This window comes from Tiliqua scincoides, chromosome 7 (assembly GCF_035046505.1).
Source record: "Tiliqua scincoides isolate rTilSci1 chromosome 7, rTilSci1.hap2, whole genome shotgun sequence".
NCBI classification, from domain to species: Eukaryota; Metazoa; Chordata; class Lepidosauria; order Squamata; family Scincidae; genus Tiliqua; species Tiliqua scincoides.
The window spans coordinates 64,019,715-64,039,740 of NC_089827.1; the positions used below are offsets into that span (position 1 = coordinate 64,019,715).

The 20,026-nt window shown below is 45.9% G+C and overlaps 1 protein-coding gene across 1 annotated transcript in view; it reads left to right on the plus strand.

Moving 5' to 3' along the window:
- The first annotated feature begins 568 nt into the window (after positions 1-568).
- CDK17 (cyclin dependent kinase 17) overlaps positions 569-20,026 on the plus strand; it is an 89,222-nt gene continuing 69,764 nt past the window's right edge. Inside the window, exon 1 of the mRNA XM_066633062.1 lies at positions 569-779. The gene's annotated coding sequence lies outside the window, so the exon portion shown is untranslated. The remainder of the gene's footprint in view (positions 780-20,026) is intronic.

Here is a 20,026-nt window from a genome sequence, read left to right on the forward strand (position 1 = left end):
CTCCCAGGTAAGTATGGATAGAATTGCAGCCTGTGGTCACAATCCTAGGCATGTCTACTCAGAAGTAAGTCCCACTATACTCAATGGGGCTCAGTCCCAGATAAGTGTGGATAGGATTGCAGCCTGTAAGCCCAATGCTAGGCAGGTCTACTCAGAAGCAAGTCCCATTACAGTCAGGGGGGGCTTACTCCCAGGTAAGTGTGGACTGGAGGCTGCAATGCTATGCACTTTCCCCACTGACTCTAATGTCTTACTCCTGAGTAAACAGACACAGGCTTGTGCCGTGAGACAGGCAGAGGAGGCCCCGCTGTTCAACGGGGGGGGGGGCGTTCTGTGAGGCAGGACGAGACGCGTGTCCGGGGTTCCACACGTGCTGGACGCCCACCCCGACACGTGTGTGGTGGACCCAGCGACGGCGCCGAGGGGAGGGGGGCATCGCCGGCGGCTGCAGGCCCCTCTGCGGCCAGCAGCTGTCGCCCTGGCGCCGGGCTCGGCGGGGCTGCCGCCCGCCCGCCTCCTCCCCCCCCCCCGCCCTGGGCGAGCGGAGCTGTGGGCGGCGGAGTCGTCAGCGGCATCCGGAGTCGCACCGAGGCGGCGAGGCCGAGGAGAGCGCGCGGTGCGGGCCTGGCGACGGCGCTGGGGAGTTCCGGGCTCGGGAAGCACCGCCGCAGCAGCAGCAGCCATGTTGGCGCGGGGCGTCCAGTGAGGAGGCGGCGGACCAGGAAGGCTCAGGAGGCGGCAGGACGAGCCGAGGCGTCCGCGGGCTGCTGCCGGTCCTGGTGAGTCCGGCATTGTCTCTGCGGGGCCTGGCTGGGGAGGGGCTGCCTTACCTGGGGGGAGCCCCGTTGACTCCCACCGGACTTGCTTCTGAGTAGACCTGCCCAGGAGGGGGCTCTCAGGCTGCCATCCCAGCCGCACTTACCTGGGAGGAAGCCCCATTGACTCTCATGGGACTTGCTTCTGAGTAGACCTGCCCAGGAGGGGGCTCTCAGGCTGCCATCCCACCCGCACTTACCTGGGAGGAAGCCTCATTGACTCTCATGGGACTTGCTTCTGAGTAGACCTGCCCAGGAGGGGGCTCTCAGGCTGCCATCCCACCCGCACTTACCTGGGAGGAGCACCATTGACTCTCATGGGACTTGCTTCTGAGTAGATCTGCCCAGGCAGGGGCTCTCCCCTCCGCCTGTGTACCTGATAATGAGAGTGGACTGTGGCTCTCTCTTCTGACTTTCTCCTCCCCCCTTTCCCTGGGGTTGGAGAGAGGGGAAGGAGCCCAGCAGTGATGGCTGGTGATGGGAATGGATGCTGTTTGGATTGCTGCCTTCTGCGCCTGGAGCAGCCCAGGCAACAGAAGCTGGTGTTGGAGAGACCACCCACCCCTGATCTCAGGCTCTTTCTCTCTCCCCCCTCCCATTTCCATAGTTTGCAGCTCAGAGGTGTAACTAGGTTGGAGCCTGAGGGGCACCTGTCCCAGGTGCTACACTGGGGGGCGCAAAGTGTAAGGCAGTCACTTCTGAGTTCTCCCTGGAAGAGGAGGCGCTGGTGGCTTCACACACCCGCCCTCCCCTTCCTTTTTTTGTGGAGTCTCCCCACGAGAAGGAATGGGGGGGGGCACAAAGCCACCAGCACCTCCTCCTCCAGGGAGAACCCAGAAGTGACATCACAATGTTATGTGACATCATGACGTCACTGCCTTAGGTGCCAGGGCTTCTAGTTACGCCTCTGGTGCAGCTGTCACGATCCACTGGGTTATAGGTAGCTTGCTGGCGCTCTGCCAGCTCCCTCTCTTGCTCCCTCTCTGGGATCAGTGTTGGCTCTGAAAAGCTGTGCAGCTAAAGACAGAATGAGGACTATAACAACACTGAAGGATTAAACATTGTTCTGCTCTTTGTATAGGCTGGGAGGAGAAGAAAGGGTTCGTTCTGACAGTCAGCTCTATTAGTGTAGGCCTGGTGGACGCAATTTGATGGTTGTACTGATACCATGATGCAGTTATAGTTCCCTTGGTTTTGTGCAAACCTCTCATAGGATAATGATGGTGGGGTGAGTGTTTTTTTCCCCTGACAAGTGCCCGTCTCCTATCGTCTGCAAGTTCTGCCACCCTTTTCATTACTGAGGGTGGTTTTTCCCCCTTTCCCTCTCCCTGGACTCTTTCCTTGTCCTGAAGCAGTTTTTTAAATGACAGGATATATGAACACTTACTGACCCTGAACTACTGTGACCTCCCCCTTGCCTGCCCCTTTCCTCTTTGGGATCTGTAATGTCATAGATTCAGTATGAGTAACACAGCCTGTTCTTCAAGAACAGTGGAGCCTACTTGGTATAAATCACCATGTCAGATTCAGTGAAAAACCATAGCACTGTAGTGCTCTCAAAAACAGATTATCTTGTGGGCTGACTTTGATGCCCATTTAGTCTTCCTTTGCAAGAAATTGAGTAGCAGAGAGTTTTAAAGCTGCTCAGAACTCGCCTGGCTGGCATCTTGTTTGAGACAGCTAACATTTGCCAGTGTACTAAGAACAATAAAGGTTAGTCAAGACTGAAGCTTGAGCCAAAGAATTCTTTTCAGACTCTTTAGAATGCTGTGCTACACAAACAAAAGATATAAAGTGAAAGCAGGAGGCACAGATCTATGTATATGTAAATACATATATTTGGATATCCATTTTTTAAAAAAATTTGTATTCCTCCTCTTTCCCAAAGCAACTAACATCATAATTTTAAAAATCTAAAAATAATAAAACATTTAAAAATGACAGCAAAATTCCAGAGCACTAACATAATGCAAAAGATAAACAGGGATTGCATTCCACTTTAATGAATAGGTTGAAAATCTTCGGTCACCGTTTATTTAAAGGTTTTCTATACTGCTTTTCTAAAAACCCAAAACATGCACGTTAACTTCTGGGTTGCTTTCTGTTCCCCTATACTTTTGCATTCTTTGAGAGGGCAGTCTGAAGTGCTTAATTTCTTTAGCACCTTTCAGTAAATATAGTGAATCTTTCCATTTTATCCCATGCTAACTGTTTACCCTACAATATTGGTTTGACTGAAGATCAGTTTACACACTGAACTACCTTAAGACTTGAACTCTCTGCCTGAATACAGATTTCCACTTTTTTTCCTCATGTCAGAGCTGCACATTTTATCCTCTGCAACATCCTGACATTGTGCCATTTTGTATTCAGTTTAGCTGCAAAACGAAGCTTGCAGAAGATTTAGGGCCAGATGACCTAAAATCTTTCTTTAGTCTTGCGCAAAAATAAATGATTATTAGTAAAGGCTGAAGATAACAAACTGTCTAATAAGGAAGGCATGGGACTGAATCTTCAGTTGGAGCTGTCAGCATCCACTTGTGTAAATTCTGTATCTGTTTTAGGACAAAAATGAGTATAAAGGTAGAATGGGAGTTGTTCATTGATCTGAAGGTCACTTTCTCTCTTGCCTTTTTTGTCCAGAGAAGTAGTGGTTAAAAAGAATATGGGGCATTTTTTAAAAAACACTTTAATGGGGGAGTGGATACAGAATAACTTTTATGGGAACAGTATAGGTACACAAAGAGATGAGCATACATAGGATTGCAGATGAAATATCTCTGTAACAAGGTGTAGAGCATCTTCGGAGTAATTTGACATTTGGTTTGATGGTTTGAAATGGATGTCTTCAGGTGAATAAAATAGTTTTCATGTTCCTTTTCCATGAAAAGCGTCAACAATATTTTGAGTTTTTAACTATACATTGCTGACTTCAGTACCACTACTGCATATGCTAATCTCTTTAAAGTTGCAGTTTTTTTCAATTTTTAAAATCAAAATAGAAAATTTTAGCAGTAGTTAGCCTATGTACCATGGCATTTTAAATGTAAAATAATAAAGGATGCAAAATATAACAACTATTGGCAAACCTATTTGCTATACCCTACTGTTTTTTAGAAAATAGTTCACCTTTTTTTTTCTTCATTCAGAACATTGGTAACCTTGGATCTTTTAATATTTGTGGTTTTTCTGAGCAGGTGTCTGAACAAAAAACTGTGCAATTAGAATCTTCAGTTGTTAACTGTGCAATCCTGTGCATATCTACTTAAAAATAAGTGCCTAGTCTCATCTGGCCTTATGCTAGTTGATCTCGTCATCTGAGAGCATGAAGCTGCAACTGCTTGCAGCTCAGATGCTCTGTTGTTCTGTGTTCTGCTCACAGCCTTGTAGGAGCTGATAAGCGCTGCACAGGCAGTAGTGGACCACAGAACCTTCACTGAAGCAGGCAGGTTGGCGGCAGGGGTGGATTGGGGTGGGGAGCAGGCTGGGGCTGGACAGGGAGGATCTTGGTGGCAGCCATGCATGCCAAGATCCTGTCCCCCCTTCCTGGCCCAGACCTGTTCCTAGGAGTATCCTCAGACTCATGCCAGCTAAAGAGACCAAGCGGCCTATGGAGAGGTAAGTAAAAAAGTTTTTCTATTTTAAAAAAACTGACCTCTCCTGGGCTGCTTGGTGCTCCCCCACGCATAGCATGCAATGCGTGCTCCGTTGGCAGCACTGAACACTTGGGTCTGGCAGGGGATCAGATTGGGCTATTACATAGGAGTAAGTATGATTGGGATTACAGCCTAAGGGCCCAATCCTGTCCAAACTTCCAGGACTGGTGCAGCTTCTGTGCAACCCCAAAGTAAGAGAACAAATGTTCCTTTACCTTGAGGAAGCCTCTGCGACTGCCTCCCCACTGCAGGATGCAGTGCACACCCCATTGGCACAACTACACTGGCACTGGAAAATTGGATAGGATTGGGCCCTCAGTCAGCTTTCTCAATAGGATGAAAAGTGTCATTAAGTTTAGAAGTACTTGAAAACATTCCTTACTCCTTTCTGAGGGTGTCTGATTTCATGAAATAACCTTTTTCTGCCCTGGGCTGGCCCAGGACCTCCTGACAAGCGTGGTGACATGCCATATGTTGCCCCCCCTTACCCAGTGAGGTGGCAACCTTTGCTCCTCCCACTCTCTAATGTCTAGCTCAGCAGTCACCTTCCTTCCACATTTCCTCTTCCTGTTCCCATCTTCCTTTTCCAATCTAGGGAGTGGAAGGAGAATGAATAGCAGTGGGGGCAAGTAGAAAGACAGATGAGCATCCCCCACAGATCTACCATCTGAGGTGACTGCTTCCATTGGCTTCATGGATGGGCCAACTCTTTGGTCTGCCTTCCATTTTTAGGGATCCATTGCATCTACTGGTATTGCTTCTTAGTGTCTCCAGACTCTCATAGATTTCAGCATTGATTCTCCCCCCTCTTCCCATTTTGCCTCTCTTCATTCCTTCACTAGATTTTGTGTCCTACTTTCCTTTAGTCTTCTGATGCATTTCTGGTGTGTACTTGCCTTCTTTTCTTGCAGGTGTTCTTTGCAGTCACCTGTGTGGCAGTTTTGGCCTGTATTCCTCTCGTGGAATGAATCTCTTTTTTAATGTGGCCTGGATTTCTGTAAACTGCCGTGTAGCACAATATAAGTAACTGCACTTGGAGGACAGTGGTGTGTATTTATATATATGTAATATTTCATTGCAGTGGGTTTGGCCTTCTCTTTCTAAATCCAAGTAGCAAAAATGTATGATAATGAGTTTGGCTTAGGAATCTAGTAGGCATAGGATTCAGGAGCGGTTCGGACTAGTCTTCCATAGCCATGCATTGAGTTTGGAGTGATTACAGCAGGGTTCTCAAACTGGTGAGTTGCGATCCACCAGCCAGGGAATCTCTGTCTCTGCCACCTTAAGGGGTGGGGGGATGGCGGCGATTTCCAGGATCATGTTGCTGCCAGGGCCTAAAGGGCTTTTGCTACTTGTCTCAGCCAGCGCTAGCCTCTGGGAGGTGCGGAAAGCCCCATGGATGCCTCCACAGGGCTCCTCAAGCCTCCTCAAAGCAAATAGAGTTTGGAACCCAAATGGAAGTGGGTTCTGATTGCTATTCTTAGCTTTGTGGAGACTTGAGAAGCCCTGCAGAGGCATCTGCAGGTCTCTCTGCATCCCTCAGAGGCTGGTGCTGGCTGAGGCATGTAACAAAAATCCCTTTGGCCCCAGCAGCAATGCAATCCTGGTAATCGTTTGTTGCCTTTGCCCCTCCCTTTGCTCCTCCCTTGCATTTTTAAGTTAGTGTAGGACTTTATTTGGGCTGACCTGGGAGTATAGCATGCTTAGTAGGATCTCATAAAGACAGCACTTCACAGCTGTTATTTTTCCGATATGGTCACAGCAATGATGATTAGAAATGTTATAAATATGAAAATTTTTTGCTTTCTGCCCAGTTCTTGATGAATCTTATTATGAATTATGCAGTCAGATCTCATGCTGATTCAGATGTAAGTTCCACCAGTTCAGTGGGCTTACTTCCAGGTACGATTGCATAAGACTCTGTGGTTTCTTAATATCTCTGGGCAACCAAAATGTGTTTCTTAAATTGAATTTAAGAAGGTCTGTAAGTGAACTTGTAAATGAAATTTGTTTCCTGTGGTTAAACGACTCTTGGGTTTGTAATCACAACTGAGTGCTGGTCTGTAATGCCTAATCTTATTTAATTCTGGGAGGCATCAAAAATCCTTTTGATATGTGTGTGAGTATGCCTACATATCCATAAATAGATGGATATATGCGATGGTGATGGCACCACATCGATCATGGTGCTGCTGTAAAGAAGGGACCACGATCCCTTCTTGAGTGATTGCAAACTGGAAGTGGTTTGCGATAGGAGATAACAGCCTTTCTAAGCAGTGGGGAAGCCCACAGAGAGGGCTGAGCCCCCCACACCCTCCTGATGGCTGGTGCTACCCCCAGGTACGTTTACAAGTTCCTTCTTTTTGGCGACACAGCGATTACTGTGATACCATCACCTCAGTAATTTTGTGACCACACCCCTTAAGGGGGAATGGCCATCTTCCAGTTCCCTGGGAGGTCACGACCCACCAGTTTGAGAAGCACTGTCCTAAATGACTATGTTTTATAACAGGGGTCTCCAAACGTTTTGACCAGAGGGCTGCATCAAATATATGGCGTGGTGTGGAGGGCCGCAAAAAAAATTTAAATATAAAATTTAAATAAATAAATTAGAGATGGAACTTAGAGGAGTGAATAAATGAATGAATGGGCTCATTCATTCAACCTCTCTGGCCCTCAGAATGCCCTCCAGACACAATCAGAGCACAGTTCTGGGCACGTTCAGTTGAGTGGGCCAGAGGCTTTCAGGGGACAAGAGGTTGGCCGCGGTTTGGAAAGAGGCTTGCTGCGGGCCGCATCTGGCCCCCGGACCAGGGTTTGGAGACCCCTACTTTATAACAATTGCTCGTTGAGCCAACCAGAAGGGAGTCGATCCTGAATTTCATCCTAAATAGTGCCTAGGACTTGATGTAAGATTTATGTATTGTTGAACCAATTTGGAACAATGAACAGGGCTCTCAAATTCAGTGTATACATAAGTGGAAAAATGCCAAAGCATTTCACAAAGTAATGTTTGACATCAAAAGAGGGACCTACTAAAAATGAGGGGATTACTTAAAATAAATTTTTAAAGGGAGAACCAAGATGGCCAAATCTCCAAAACATTTGAAGGCTATTTAAAACCACAGTAGCAGAAGCTCAGCTAGAACGTTTGCCACAGGACAGGAAGAGCATCATCAGATCCAAGAGGATGCCAGCCACAAGGTTGCAAAAATCAAGGAAGATGTTTTCCTTCAGAAAATGTAGGTCATGTCTAAGCAAAGAGAACAAGAAGCACAAAATTTGACAAAAGGAAGATAACAAGGCAAACAAAAGTAAAGTTTAAGAAGCATATTACTAAAAATAAAATCCAAGAATCGAGTAAATAAAATTCAGAAAATCATTTTCATCCAGACGTTTCTGAAGTTGGGTCACCACTACGTGCTGAAGCACCTTGCACCAAAATAGGAGGCTTGAGACTTGAAGGATTTCTGCCAATGACTACTAAACATGATGGCTATATGAAATCTCCATGTTTAAAGGCAGCATGCAATTAAATAGTAGTTGCTAGTGGGCGGCATAAGTGTGGGCAGAGGCAATGCCTTTATCTTAAAAATTTAAATCTCACCTTTCTCCAATTGGAGTCAAAGTCTTACTATTAAAACATTTTTAAATCTTTAATCCCCATGTTTGTGGGCAGCAGTGCTGACATCAGATTGGTGGGGCAATTCTGTGGGCCAGTGTCTTGCATTGGAATTCCCTCTATGACACATTGAGCTCCTGCACCTCCCAGGCTTACTGCCATTGAGGACGGTGGGCAATGGCCCCTCCCTCACATTGAATTTGGGAGAGGGAGAATCTTTGGTGGCCACAGCTCTTTCTCTTACCCTAGGAGGGTAGGAGGAAGAGGAGCTGTTACATCCCACTCTCCAATGTGGATGGACAATAGGAAGAAGAGGAGCTGCTGCTGAGTCCCTCAGTGGGAGCTTCTCCTTCTCACACTCTCCTCAGCAGTCAGTAGACTTCTCTAATGCACATATGGGGAGAAAGTCTATTTGTTGGGAGGGAGGGAGGGAGGGAGGGGCAACTGCCATGCACACTTTTTGACCAAGAGACTCGCGCAACAGCTCCTTCTTGTCCTGTTTTCCCCATCAGCCAATGGGAGTGTCCCCTGGAGATTCTATGATGTTTCAGGGACTTCTGGTGGGCAATCCCATTTGTAGATGTGGTGCCAGACAGGTGGCTCAAGTCTCAGCTGACTTGCCACCATGGCCACCAGAAATGGGGTGTTTGCGGTTCAGCCTAGCTTGGTGGGCCCTCTAAGTGTGGACTATGTCCAATCTGATAAGCCTGTGATACTGTGGTTGCTTGTGAGTTTCAGTGACCACCATGGAGAAGTGGGTGCTGAATTTGATAGACCTTTAACCACATCTGTCAGGGCTGCTCTTATATTCTTACGCATGTTTCTTACATTTATCCCAGATAAGCCATCCTGCAGATAAGGAGGGGGCAAGAAAAGGGCAACAGGCAAATGAATGCCCTCAGCTCCCTTCCCCCCCCCGCTCACTTGCTTGCTCTCCCCCCTTATCCACAGATAGGTGCGTGCACGCAGAAGCAGCAGAACTGGGGAATCAGGCAGCAGGAAAATACAAGCTGACCTTATATATAAATGCTAACTGTTTGGATATGAATCATGCGGAGCTCTTCATGTAATGAGTATTAGGAGATCAAGTGGTTAATTAAATCCATTGTTCAGTTGGCAATCTTCAGTCTCGAAAGACTATGGTATCGCGCTCTGAATGGTGGTTCTGGAACAGCGTCTAGTGTGGCTGAAAAGGCCGATTCAGGAGTGACAATCCCTTCCACACTGGGAGCAAGTGCAGTCTGTCTCCCTGGCTGTGGGCCTTCCTTCTTTGCCTCAGTCTATTGGCCAAGTGTCTCTTCAAACTGGAAGTGGCTATGCTGCACAGCCTGCCTCCAAGTGGGCCGCTCAGAGGCCAGGGTTTCCCACCTGTTGAGCTCCACTCCTAAGGCTTTCAGATCCCTCCTGCAGATGTCCTTGTATCGCAGCTGTGGTCTACCTGTAGGGCGCTTTCCCTGCATGAGTTCTCTATAGAGGAGATCCTTTGGGATCCGGCCGTCATCCATTCTCATGACATGACCGAGCCAATGCAGGCATTTCTGTTTCAGCAGTGCATACATGCTAGGGATTTCAGCACATTCCAGGACTGTGTTGTTTGGAACTTTGTCCTGCCAGGTGATGCCGAGGATGCATCGGAGGCAGCGCATGTGGAAAGCGTTCAGTTTCCTCTCCTGTTGTGAGCGAAGAGTCCATGACTCGCTGCAGTACAGAAGTGTACTCAGGACGCAAGCTCTGTAGACCTGGATCTTGGTATGTTCCGTCAGCTTCTTGTTGGACCAGACTCTCTTTGTGAGTCTGGAAAACGTGGTAGCTGCTTTACCGATGTGTTTGTTTAGCTCGGTATCGAGAGCAAGAGTGTTGGAGATCGTTGAGTCAAGGTACGCAAAGTCATGGACAACCTCCAGTTCATGCTCAGAGTTGCAGTGCAGGGAGGTGAGTCCACATCCTGAACCATGACCTGTGTTTTCTTAAGGCTGATCGTCAGCCCAAAATCTTGGCAGGCCTTACTAAAACGAATCATGAGCTGCTAGAGATCTTTGGCAGAGTGGGTAGTGACATCTGTATCGTCAGCAAAGAGGAAGTCATGCAGACATTTAAGCTGGACTTTGGACTTTGCTTTCAGTCTGGAGAGGTTGAAGAGCTTTCCGTCTGAGCTGGTCCGGAGATAGATGCCTTCTGTTGCAGTTCCAAAGGCATGCTTCAGCAGGACAGCGAAGAGAATCCCAAACAAGGTTGGCGCAAGAACACAGCCCTGCTTCACTCTGCTTCCGATGTCAAAGGGGTCTGATGTGGAGCCATCAAAGACTATAGTGCCCTTCATATCCTTGTGGAAAGACCTGATGATGATGAGGAGCCTGGGTGGACATCCGATCTTGGGGAGAATCTTGAAGAGGCCGTCCCTGCTGACCAGGTCGAAAGTCTTCGTGAGATCTATGAAGGCTATAAAGAGTGACTGTCGTTGTTCCCTGCATTTCTCCTGCAGCTGTCTAAGGGAGAATACCATATCAGTGGTGGACCTGTTGGCTCGGAATCCACACTGCGATTCTGGATAGATGCTCTCTGCAAGTACCTGGAGCCTCTTTAGTGCAACTCGGACAAAGAGCTTTCCTACAACGCTAAGGAGAGAGATGCCACGGTAGTTGTTGCAGTCACCCCTGTCGCCTTTTTTCTTGTACAGCGTGATGATGTTTGCATCCCTCATGTCCTGAGGTACTCCATCTTCTCTCCAGCAGAGACAGAGGATTTCATGCAGCTCAGTGACGATGATCTCCTTGCAGCACTTTAGGACTTCAGCAGGGATGCTGTCTTTTCCAGGTGCCTTGCCAAAGGCAAGGGAGTCCAGGGTCACGTGAAGTTCTTCTAGGGTTGGTTCACTGTCAAGCTCCTCCAACACAGGCAGGCACTCAATGTTGTTCAGCACTTTTTCGGTGACTACATTTTCTCTGGAATATAGCTCAGAGTAGTGCTGCACCCAGAGTTCCATCTGCTGCACCCGATCCTGGATGACCTCGCCTGTGGCAGACTTCAGAGGGGCAATTTTCTTCTGCGTTGGACCTAGAGCCTGCTTGATGCTGTCATACATCCCCTTGATGTTGCACGTGTCAGCTGCTATCTGTATCTGGGAGCAGAGCTGGAGCCAGTAGTCGTTAGCACATCTCCTGGCAGCCTGCTGCGCCCGATCCTGGATGACCTTGCCTGTGGCAGACTTCAGAAGGGCTGTTTTCTTCTTTGTTGGACCTAGGGTCTGCTTGATACCATCATACATCCCCTTGATGTTGCCCGTGTCAGCTGCTATCTATATCTGGGAACAGAGCTGGAGCCAGTAGTCGTTAGCACATCTCCTGGCAGTCTGCTGGACTTTGCTGCGAGCAGCTCGGAGGACCTGCAGGTTGTGCTCACTGGGACAGGCCTTGTATGCTGCTTGAGCTCTCTTCTTTTCCACAATGACTGGTGTCAACTCCTCAGAGTGGGCTTCAAACCAGTCTGCCGTCTTGTTGGTCTTCTTGCCGAATATGGACAAGGCGGTGTTGTACACAACATTCTTGAAATGTTCCCATCTGTTGGATGCGTTTGCGTTGGCCGGGCCTGGAAGAGATTCCTCAAGCGCTCGTGCAAATTCCTCCACTTTTCTCTGATCCCGGGTCTTGCTGGTATCAATGCAAGGTCTTCCTTCCTTCTTTTGTGTGATATAGTCACTTTGTTCACAGTTTCACTCTGCTGCACACCGGGGGCTGGTCAGTGTCGCAGGCAGCACCCTGATACCCTGCGTGTGATCTTGATACTGGGAAGGCTGGAGTGTCTGGTGAGAATCAGGTCGAGCTGGTGCCAGTGCTTTGATCTTGGGTATCTCCAAGAGACTCTATGTTGGGGCTTCGTGTTGAAAATCCATTGTAACGCAATAGTATTGAGCTAGCAAGTACTCAGGAGTAATGAGAATTAGTATACATTGTTCTCTCTGTCTTGGCTGCAAATTATTTCCTATTTGGTGTACTCTTGGTACTTCCTTTCTGAAGTGGAACAAACTCTGTGGTCTAAATAACTTGCATTTTGATTTGTGAAGAGCGCAGTGGACAAATGCTGTCATTGCAGAAACAAATTCTTTGACTTCAAACAAAAACAATTTAATAAAAAGGTAAATGGCAAAAGGAAGCGCAGAGCTTGATAAGAGTAATAGGGATATAGTACAGGAAAAGGAAAACATCTTTTTCTGAAGTCTCCCCCCCTCCCCCCGGATTAATAAGCTAACTTTTTTAGGGGTGATATACTCTTTGCTACTTTTATTGGGCCACTCAAATAATATTCTTCTAGCCTGCATGGCTCCACACAGTAATAGATGGGCATGCTCATGTATGTCCTGTATCTTTGCATGCCCTACCCTCTTCCCTTGAGTCCAGGTGAATCCCAGCTAGTTTCCTTAATTGCAAGGGGGGAGGTGATTTGGAAGAACTGCCTTCTACACACCCTGGGAAACCTGCTTTCAGAGTAGTTTGATTGGCATGTATAGAGAGGCAATTCAGACAAATCCTCATGTGATTAAGGAAACTGACCCCCAACTCACCAGAAAGAGAGGGGAGGGACCAAGACATGTGCAAGCTGTGAATGTGCTCATCATTTATTGCGCGGATGGATGGATTACCCCATCCATCCCCTTGTTGGCCTTAACCTTTTTACATCTACTGTGGCACAAATCAGGATTTGAAACATATTTACAAACCTTAGTAAAAAACGGAATCTGACTGCTGTTAACCGTGGTTAGTGTTAGTGCAGATATACCATTTTACTAGAGTTGAAGTTCAAAATGGAGGAATTGTGGAGAAGTGAAGATTCCTACAGATTTGTAAGCCACAGTTTGCAGAAACCCAGCATGTTGGTTGCATTAAACTCTTGTGAGGTAGATTAATCTCAGAGAGATTCGCTTGCCCAAGGCCTTTCAGAGAACTTTATGGCTGAACAGGGGTTGACGCAAAATCTCCTTGTACCACAGTCTGATATGTCACTTTGATTCTCTTTAACACATTTTTCAGGTTTCTTGGAATGCTTTCTACGGTCATGTTCACAGTATTGCTCATTTAGTTCTGTGCGGATTAACTAACCTCAAAGTTTCCTTCTAAATTCAAACCATGCAAGCTGTACAAGGTTAATTTTTTCTTCTTCCTTGGATGAGTGTGAAGACTGAGCTGTGTATTTGATTCACTGCTAATCAGCTCCTAATGTTTTTCCCTTGCCATTATACAACCTGAATCCACTCTCTGGAAAGGAGCTCCTCTTTTCCATCACCCTTTTACTGTGTGCAAAGTTAATGAGATTCACCTCCTGCTGTGAGTTAGCAGGAATTTGTAATTTATCCCAGAGTTCAATAGGGTGGATCAAGATGTGAATCCTGCTGCTCTGTTACAGTGCATGTTTCCTGGTCTTCCAGGTAATTACCTAAAATGAGAATAATTTTAATCTCAGTACTTGTCAGCTTCTCTTTTCTCAAGTAATATATTTGTATTTTTAAAGTACACTCTGTTCCTCCTGTGTCCCTGTTCATGAATGGGTCAAGTAAGCCACTGAATCAAATGTTTAAATACGATCAGTGCAAACTAAGAGGCCTTTTTGGAAGTTTCTTCTTGATATCTGCATTGCTGATGTATATTTTGTTTTATTAGAAATGTTATAAAAATTAATATTTGATTTTCCAATTAAATGAAGGGTAACAACTTGTAAAATAATATTCTTGGTTATTATCTTTAGAACCTGGTCCAATTGCCTCTAAAAGGAGATTGGACTGATTTATGGAGGTAAAGTCCAGGTTTCAAGTCATGACTTTATGCAGCCTCTGGGTTTTAGAGGTAGCCTATCTCTGAATGCCAGTTGCAAGGGAGTGGCAACACGATACGGATATCTTGTTGTCTTGAGTGCTCCCTAAGGCATCTGTCAGCCACTGTGATGTACAGGAAGCTGGACTAGAGAAACCTTGGCCTGATCTAACAGCGCTCTTCTTATGTTCTTAAAGCCCTATAAGGATAAAGAAGGCTCTCTGGTGTGTCCCGCTGCCCTTTGAAGCAAGACTGATAGCGATGTTTGAAAGGGCCTTCTTGGTAATGGCCCACACGCTGTGGAACTCCTTCTGTGCACCTGCCCCCTCCTTGCCAGTTTCTGCTGCAGACCAACAATGTGCCTTATTCAAAAGGCATTTTCCTCGGTTGTTTTGATTTCTGATCTTGTTTATTGCTTTGATTCTTTTAACTGAAGTGCCGTTCTGTTTTTTTTTTCCTATTGGATTTTATGTTTTCTTGGCTAATATTGACTATCTTAATGAGTTTAAGGCACTTTGATCTCCTAGTGAAACAAAGGTGGTATATAAATGTTTAAAATAAACAATACAATATCAGATTAACAACTTCAGACATATGCAGTATCTTAACCAACAAACTGATGCTTTGTGTCAATTCACAGGCATCAGATGACAGGAAAAGCTATTTCACTCGGCTCACATTTTTGCTGCTTTAAGGGGGAGGATCTTTGACTCTAAAATGGGTGCTCTTAGGTTTCTCTCTTTTGACTCCTATATCCATGCTTTATTATCTCTTCCTCTGTAGCTTCACCGCCGTAGCTGTCCAAAGGTTTGTTGCTTCCTAAAACAACTCTGCCCTTTCTCCCTTGTGGCCTGGAACTTCCAGAACACTTGTGTGATGCTACCGCTACTACTGCCTTCAAATCTTGCTTCAAAACCCAAACTTTATCTGAGGCTTTACAACCCTTAGTCCCAATTGTCTACCATAACAAAACCTAAGAATCCATAATTGAAATACCAGCATATGCTTCTCCTGTCTACACCTGCCACTATCTCTTTTCCCATCCTCTGTTATTGCCCTGCATCTAATTTTAGTCAATAATCTCCTGCTAGCAGGAACCTGTTCTCTTGTACTTTGCAGTGCAGGTTGGGCACCCCTTCTCCGAAGTGCTTGGGACCAGAAGTGATTTGGATATTGGATTTTTCTGTATCTCAGAATACTTGCATGTATATATTGAGAGATCTTGGGGATGGGGCCCAAAGACACAAAATTCATTTATGTTTCATATACCCCTTATTCATGTAACCTGCAGAGATGGGCAAATTCAGCGTGGCTTGACTTGAATCAAGTCACAAATCTCCACCCCCGTGACTTGATTTAACATAAACAAGTCCTAACAGAGGGACTTTTCAAGTCACCCAGAGCTGTTTCACGACTTGAAAAGACTCGAGTTGTTCCCTTTAAAAACCTAACTGTGGGAAAGTATGATTACTTCGAACTGCCACCTCCTTCTTCTGTCCTACCTCAGCCAAAGAAAAAAGTCAGACTTCTCATCCTTTGTCCAATGACCATTGGTGTCTTTGAAGCCCGCTCCCGCCTCCCCCCCTCACTCTGTGCAGAAACAAAACATTAACCCTTCCCTGCCTCCTGGCTGAACTTCCCTGTTGCTCACCCGGTCTGAATGATTGCTTTTTGTGGTGTTTCATGCCTTGAAGAAAGTAAGCAAGCACTCCGAGACACAGACTCGAGTCTGCATACGTAGGGACTGAGGGTTGAGCAAGTGACCTCAGACTCGAGTCAATGATCGAGTCATTGGCACAGGTGACTCAAGTCTCGACAAGTCAGGGGAAAATGCTGTTTTTCCACGACTTGGACTCGAGTCACCTGACTCAAGTTCCCATGCTTGGTAGCCTGGTCTTATGTATTGACCAGAGTACACAAGTTGGCACACCAGGGACAAGATAGTCTTCAATTATCCTGGTCTTAAGCCATCTAGGGCAGGGGTGTCCAAACCTTTTGGCACAAGGGCCACATCATGCATTTGATAGTGTTGAGGGCCAGAAAATAAATAATAAATACATGTCAAACCGATGTGGTGAGAGTCTGATTGAATACAATAAGTGGGTGGGGGTGGACCAGTTTCTGTTTTTCAGCGACAGTCCCACTTAGAGTACATTACTGTAGTTCATATATTATTGTAGCGTGAATGACCCTCGTCAGGTCTGTAGAAGCGTTGATGCGGATGCTAAGATCAACATCTTTTACTGTGAAACAGTTCTCCATATTAATCATTCTACTAAAATGAGGGCCCAATCCTATCCAATTTTCCAGTGCTGGTGCAACTGTGCCAATGAGACATGCGCTGCATCCTGTGGTGGGGAGGCACTCACAGAGACCTCCTCAAGACATGGCAACATTTGTTCACTTACCTGGGTGCTGCATTGCGGCTGCACCAGTGCTGCAAAGTTGGATAGGATTGGACCCTGATTCTATTAGAAAACCAAAGGAAAAAAATTCCATTAGTTGAGAGCAACAGCACAACTTTATCTGTATCTCTCTTAGTCATCTGGATGTGATGCAGCTTGGGGGTCCTCCTGGACTTGCAGCTCCTCCTAGATATCCAGGTGTCGGCTGTGACCAGGAGTGCCTTTGCCCAGCTCCGGCTGGTGCGCCAGCTGCGGCCGTACCTGTCTCGGGCGGATCAGGCCATGGTGGTCCATGGCACGGCAACCGCAAGATTAGGGTATCGTAACGCCCTCTACATGGGGCTGCCCCTGAAGACGGTCCGGGAGCTACAGCTAGTGCAGAATGTGGCGGCTCATGTAGTTGCTGGACGTCAGCAGTTTGACTCTGTCACGCCGCTGCTCTGGCAACTGCATTGGCTGCCCATTCGTTTCCGGGCTGAATTCAAGGTGCTGGTTTTGACCTTTAAAGCCCTAAACGGTGTGGGACCAGTGTATTTGAGAGACCGCCTTCTTCCATATAGTCCGATCCATTCTCTGAGGTCATCAGAAGGGGCCCTGTTGGTTGTGCCATCATTGAGAGTCATGAAGGAGGTGGCAGCCAGAAACAGGGCCTTTTCGTTGGTGGCACCTGCACTGTGGAATTCCCTCCCTTTTGAGTTGAGAACAGCTTCCTCGTTATTGACGGTCTGGCAGGGCCTGAAGACTTTTTTATTTAGGAAAGCCTTCGAGGCCCTGTAAGGGCTAATTTTCTAAATTATGTCTTTTACTGTGTGTTTTTTGTCTGCTGACTGCATTCTATCTGGTTTTAATTGTTCTTTTTTAATGTTTATTTGTATTTTATCTTGCTTTGTATATTAATCTCGATTGTTAGCCGCCTTGGGTGCCCTTCGGGGAGAAAGGCGGAATATAAATCCAGTAAATAAATAAATGACTAGTTTTTCCCCAAATCAGTGAAGTAGCATGTTGTTATGAGATAAAAGGGTCTAGTGGTTGACCTGCAGCCTGTTTCTTCAAAATGGAGAAGTGAAGCAAATTCACCTCTCACCCAGAGAGATGCCCCTGTTACTATGAGAAAAGAGTGGAGAGGAAAGAAATTAAGAAGTGATCATAAGGGAACATTCTTTCAAAGCCAGTGTCTCAACTGAATGTAGTTGACCTCTCTCCCTATCTGTTGGTATACTATGTATTCATACGCATACAGTTTGATGTTGCCTTGTGAACATACAGCTTCTTGGCTGGTCTGCTAACTCAGGGGTGGAAAACCCGAGGCCATAAGGCCACATGTACCCTTTTGGGGTACCAGTTGCTGCATTTTGCATATTTGTCCATAACACCAAACTTGGGATTTTATTTTTTTTTAAATAACTTTTGTTTATTATTTTCTGTCAGTGGCAATTCAGTAACTGGCAAACTGGCAGCCTCCCCATGACTTGTGCCTTAGGCCTGAGAGCTTCTTTGGTTGGATTACTGCAGTGTTACCCTGTCAGTCCACATGGTTTCCACTTTACTAGGATTGCATTTAAAGGGGCCATTTGTAACTCTGTGTGCATCAATCAACCTATTGCTTTTTCTAAGTTAAGGCTACATTCCTATGCACACTTACCTGAGAGTAAGTTCCATTCAAATGAGTGGGGCTTATGCTCTAATAGCCCAATCCTATCCTCCTTGGCGCTGCCTGTTACAGAGGTACCAAAATGTTTACTGCTGTATCCAGTGAGTCCAGGGAGGCCGCTGGAGGACTCCTCAGGGGAAGGGGACTTTTGTCTCCTTCTCCCAAGGAAAGCCCTAGGCCCCTCAGTGGGGCTACTCAAGTCTGCACCAGCTATTTTGCCTGTGCAGATCTGAGAAACCCTGTGTCAGGCTTTGCAACCCAATGCGGGGCATAGGATCCGGCACAGGAGGTCCCTGCCACTCCCAATCCCCTCCTGGGCCGGTTCCTCCCCTATTCTGTCATCCCCCCCACTCCCTCTGCCTCCCCCTGTCCCACAAAGCCTTACCACTGGGCAGTAGTTCCACTTATTGCTGGCTGCTTTCCTCCCAAGTCTTCTTGGCGCTGAGGCCCAGCGCTGGAACTCCCTCCTCCTTGAGTACTGCATATGTGCTTCACGGCATATTTGTGACACCTGTTGCCGGAGATACACTCGTATCTCCAGTGCTCAAGCCGTCATTGATAGTACAAATGCATGTGTATAAATATTCAAGCAAAAAGTGGAGATTGTGTGTTTTGCTAATGATTCAGAATTAGGATAAATTAATGTATACTTTCTCTACTATGCCAAGTGTCATCTCCACACATTTTAAAGAAATGTAGTTGGTTCCTCCTTTCAAATACTTAATAGCCGTAAGAAGCTGGATGCATTAACCATATAAATAACAGCTTCCAGTGTTCCAGAGAAATAGCCACGTCTCTTACTAGATGGAACAAAATAGTTAATTCAACATAAAATGGCATAAGAGAAGTCTAAGAAAACAGACACTAGTGTAATCTCCTTTTGGTGGATTGCACCAATAAGAAAATGTATGAGCCATCCTGGAATTTTAATGAGTTAGGAATCTCATTCCTACGCATTTTGGTTAATACTAAAACTAGTGGTTGGATCTTTGTGGCCAAAGTTGCTGTAGGTATATCAAACCAATCACATACGAGGGCTCTCATTATTTGAATTCCAGTCCTAAAATTGCATGAGAGAAGTTGTGCCTTTGATGGTTTAGGACGTAGGACCAGGGTCATAAGTTGCTTAGGAGCTTAGTTAGGAGCTTGATTAGGTATTTAAGAATGCAGTTAACATTGTTGGATTTAAAATTTCAAAGTCCACATTATGTAACACTTAAGGAAGCTTGCAATGAAATTACAGAACAAGTTACAACAATTGAAGTACTTAATATGTATTTCTGTATTTCTAGCAGAAAAGAGAAATATGTAAAACGATACAATGTTAATGTGGTTTCTTCAGTCACTTGTTACCTCTGAATTACTTTGACCTGGCAAACTCATGGTTCTTATGTAGGCTCTTCTATATGATCTGATTGTTATTTTAATTTGATTTGCTAAGTAAATAGTTCTGGCAGTTGTCTGAAAATCTATCGCAGAAAAGCCTCTGGAGGCAAGGGGAGCGGAGCTTCCCCTCTCCTTTGGAGGTTTCGTGTTACGTCAAGACAGGGATGCCAATCCACATCCCTGTCATTAAGCGGTGCATGACTGTATATACTAGTTAGTTGACAGTGGTGACCATAAGTGAGTAGTGTACTAAAGAAGCATGATTTTTTTTTCTCTCGCACACAGAAACACACAGAAGTTTTCATGGCACATTTCCTGTGCTTGCTTAATGCTCACTGGTCTTGTTACAAATGCATGTCAAGAGTATGAGCATATGATTTATGCTATGTAAATCATAAATACTTTATTCAGTATTTTCACTGCTCATTTAACAGAACCTTCTGGCAGTGCTTGAGAGGGAAACCAATCCCCTGAAGAACTTGCTGCAATTGTCAGCACTGTCTCCTCATTAAAGCTGTCTGCAGTCAGGGCTACACTTGGTTTGCTTGCTTTTGAAATAATGTTTTGCATGATGAATAAAGAATCCTCTGTCTTAGTTGTTTCGAAGTACCAAGCTTTTGTCAGAAAGAGAACAAGGGTGGCATGTAAATACGATTAGGCTACTATAGCATTTGCTAAAATTTGTGTAAT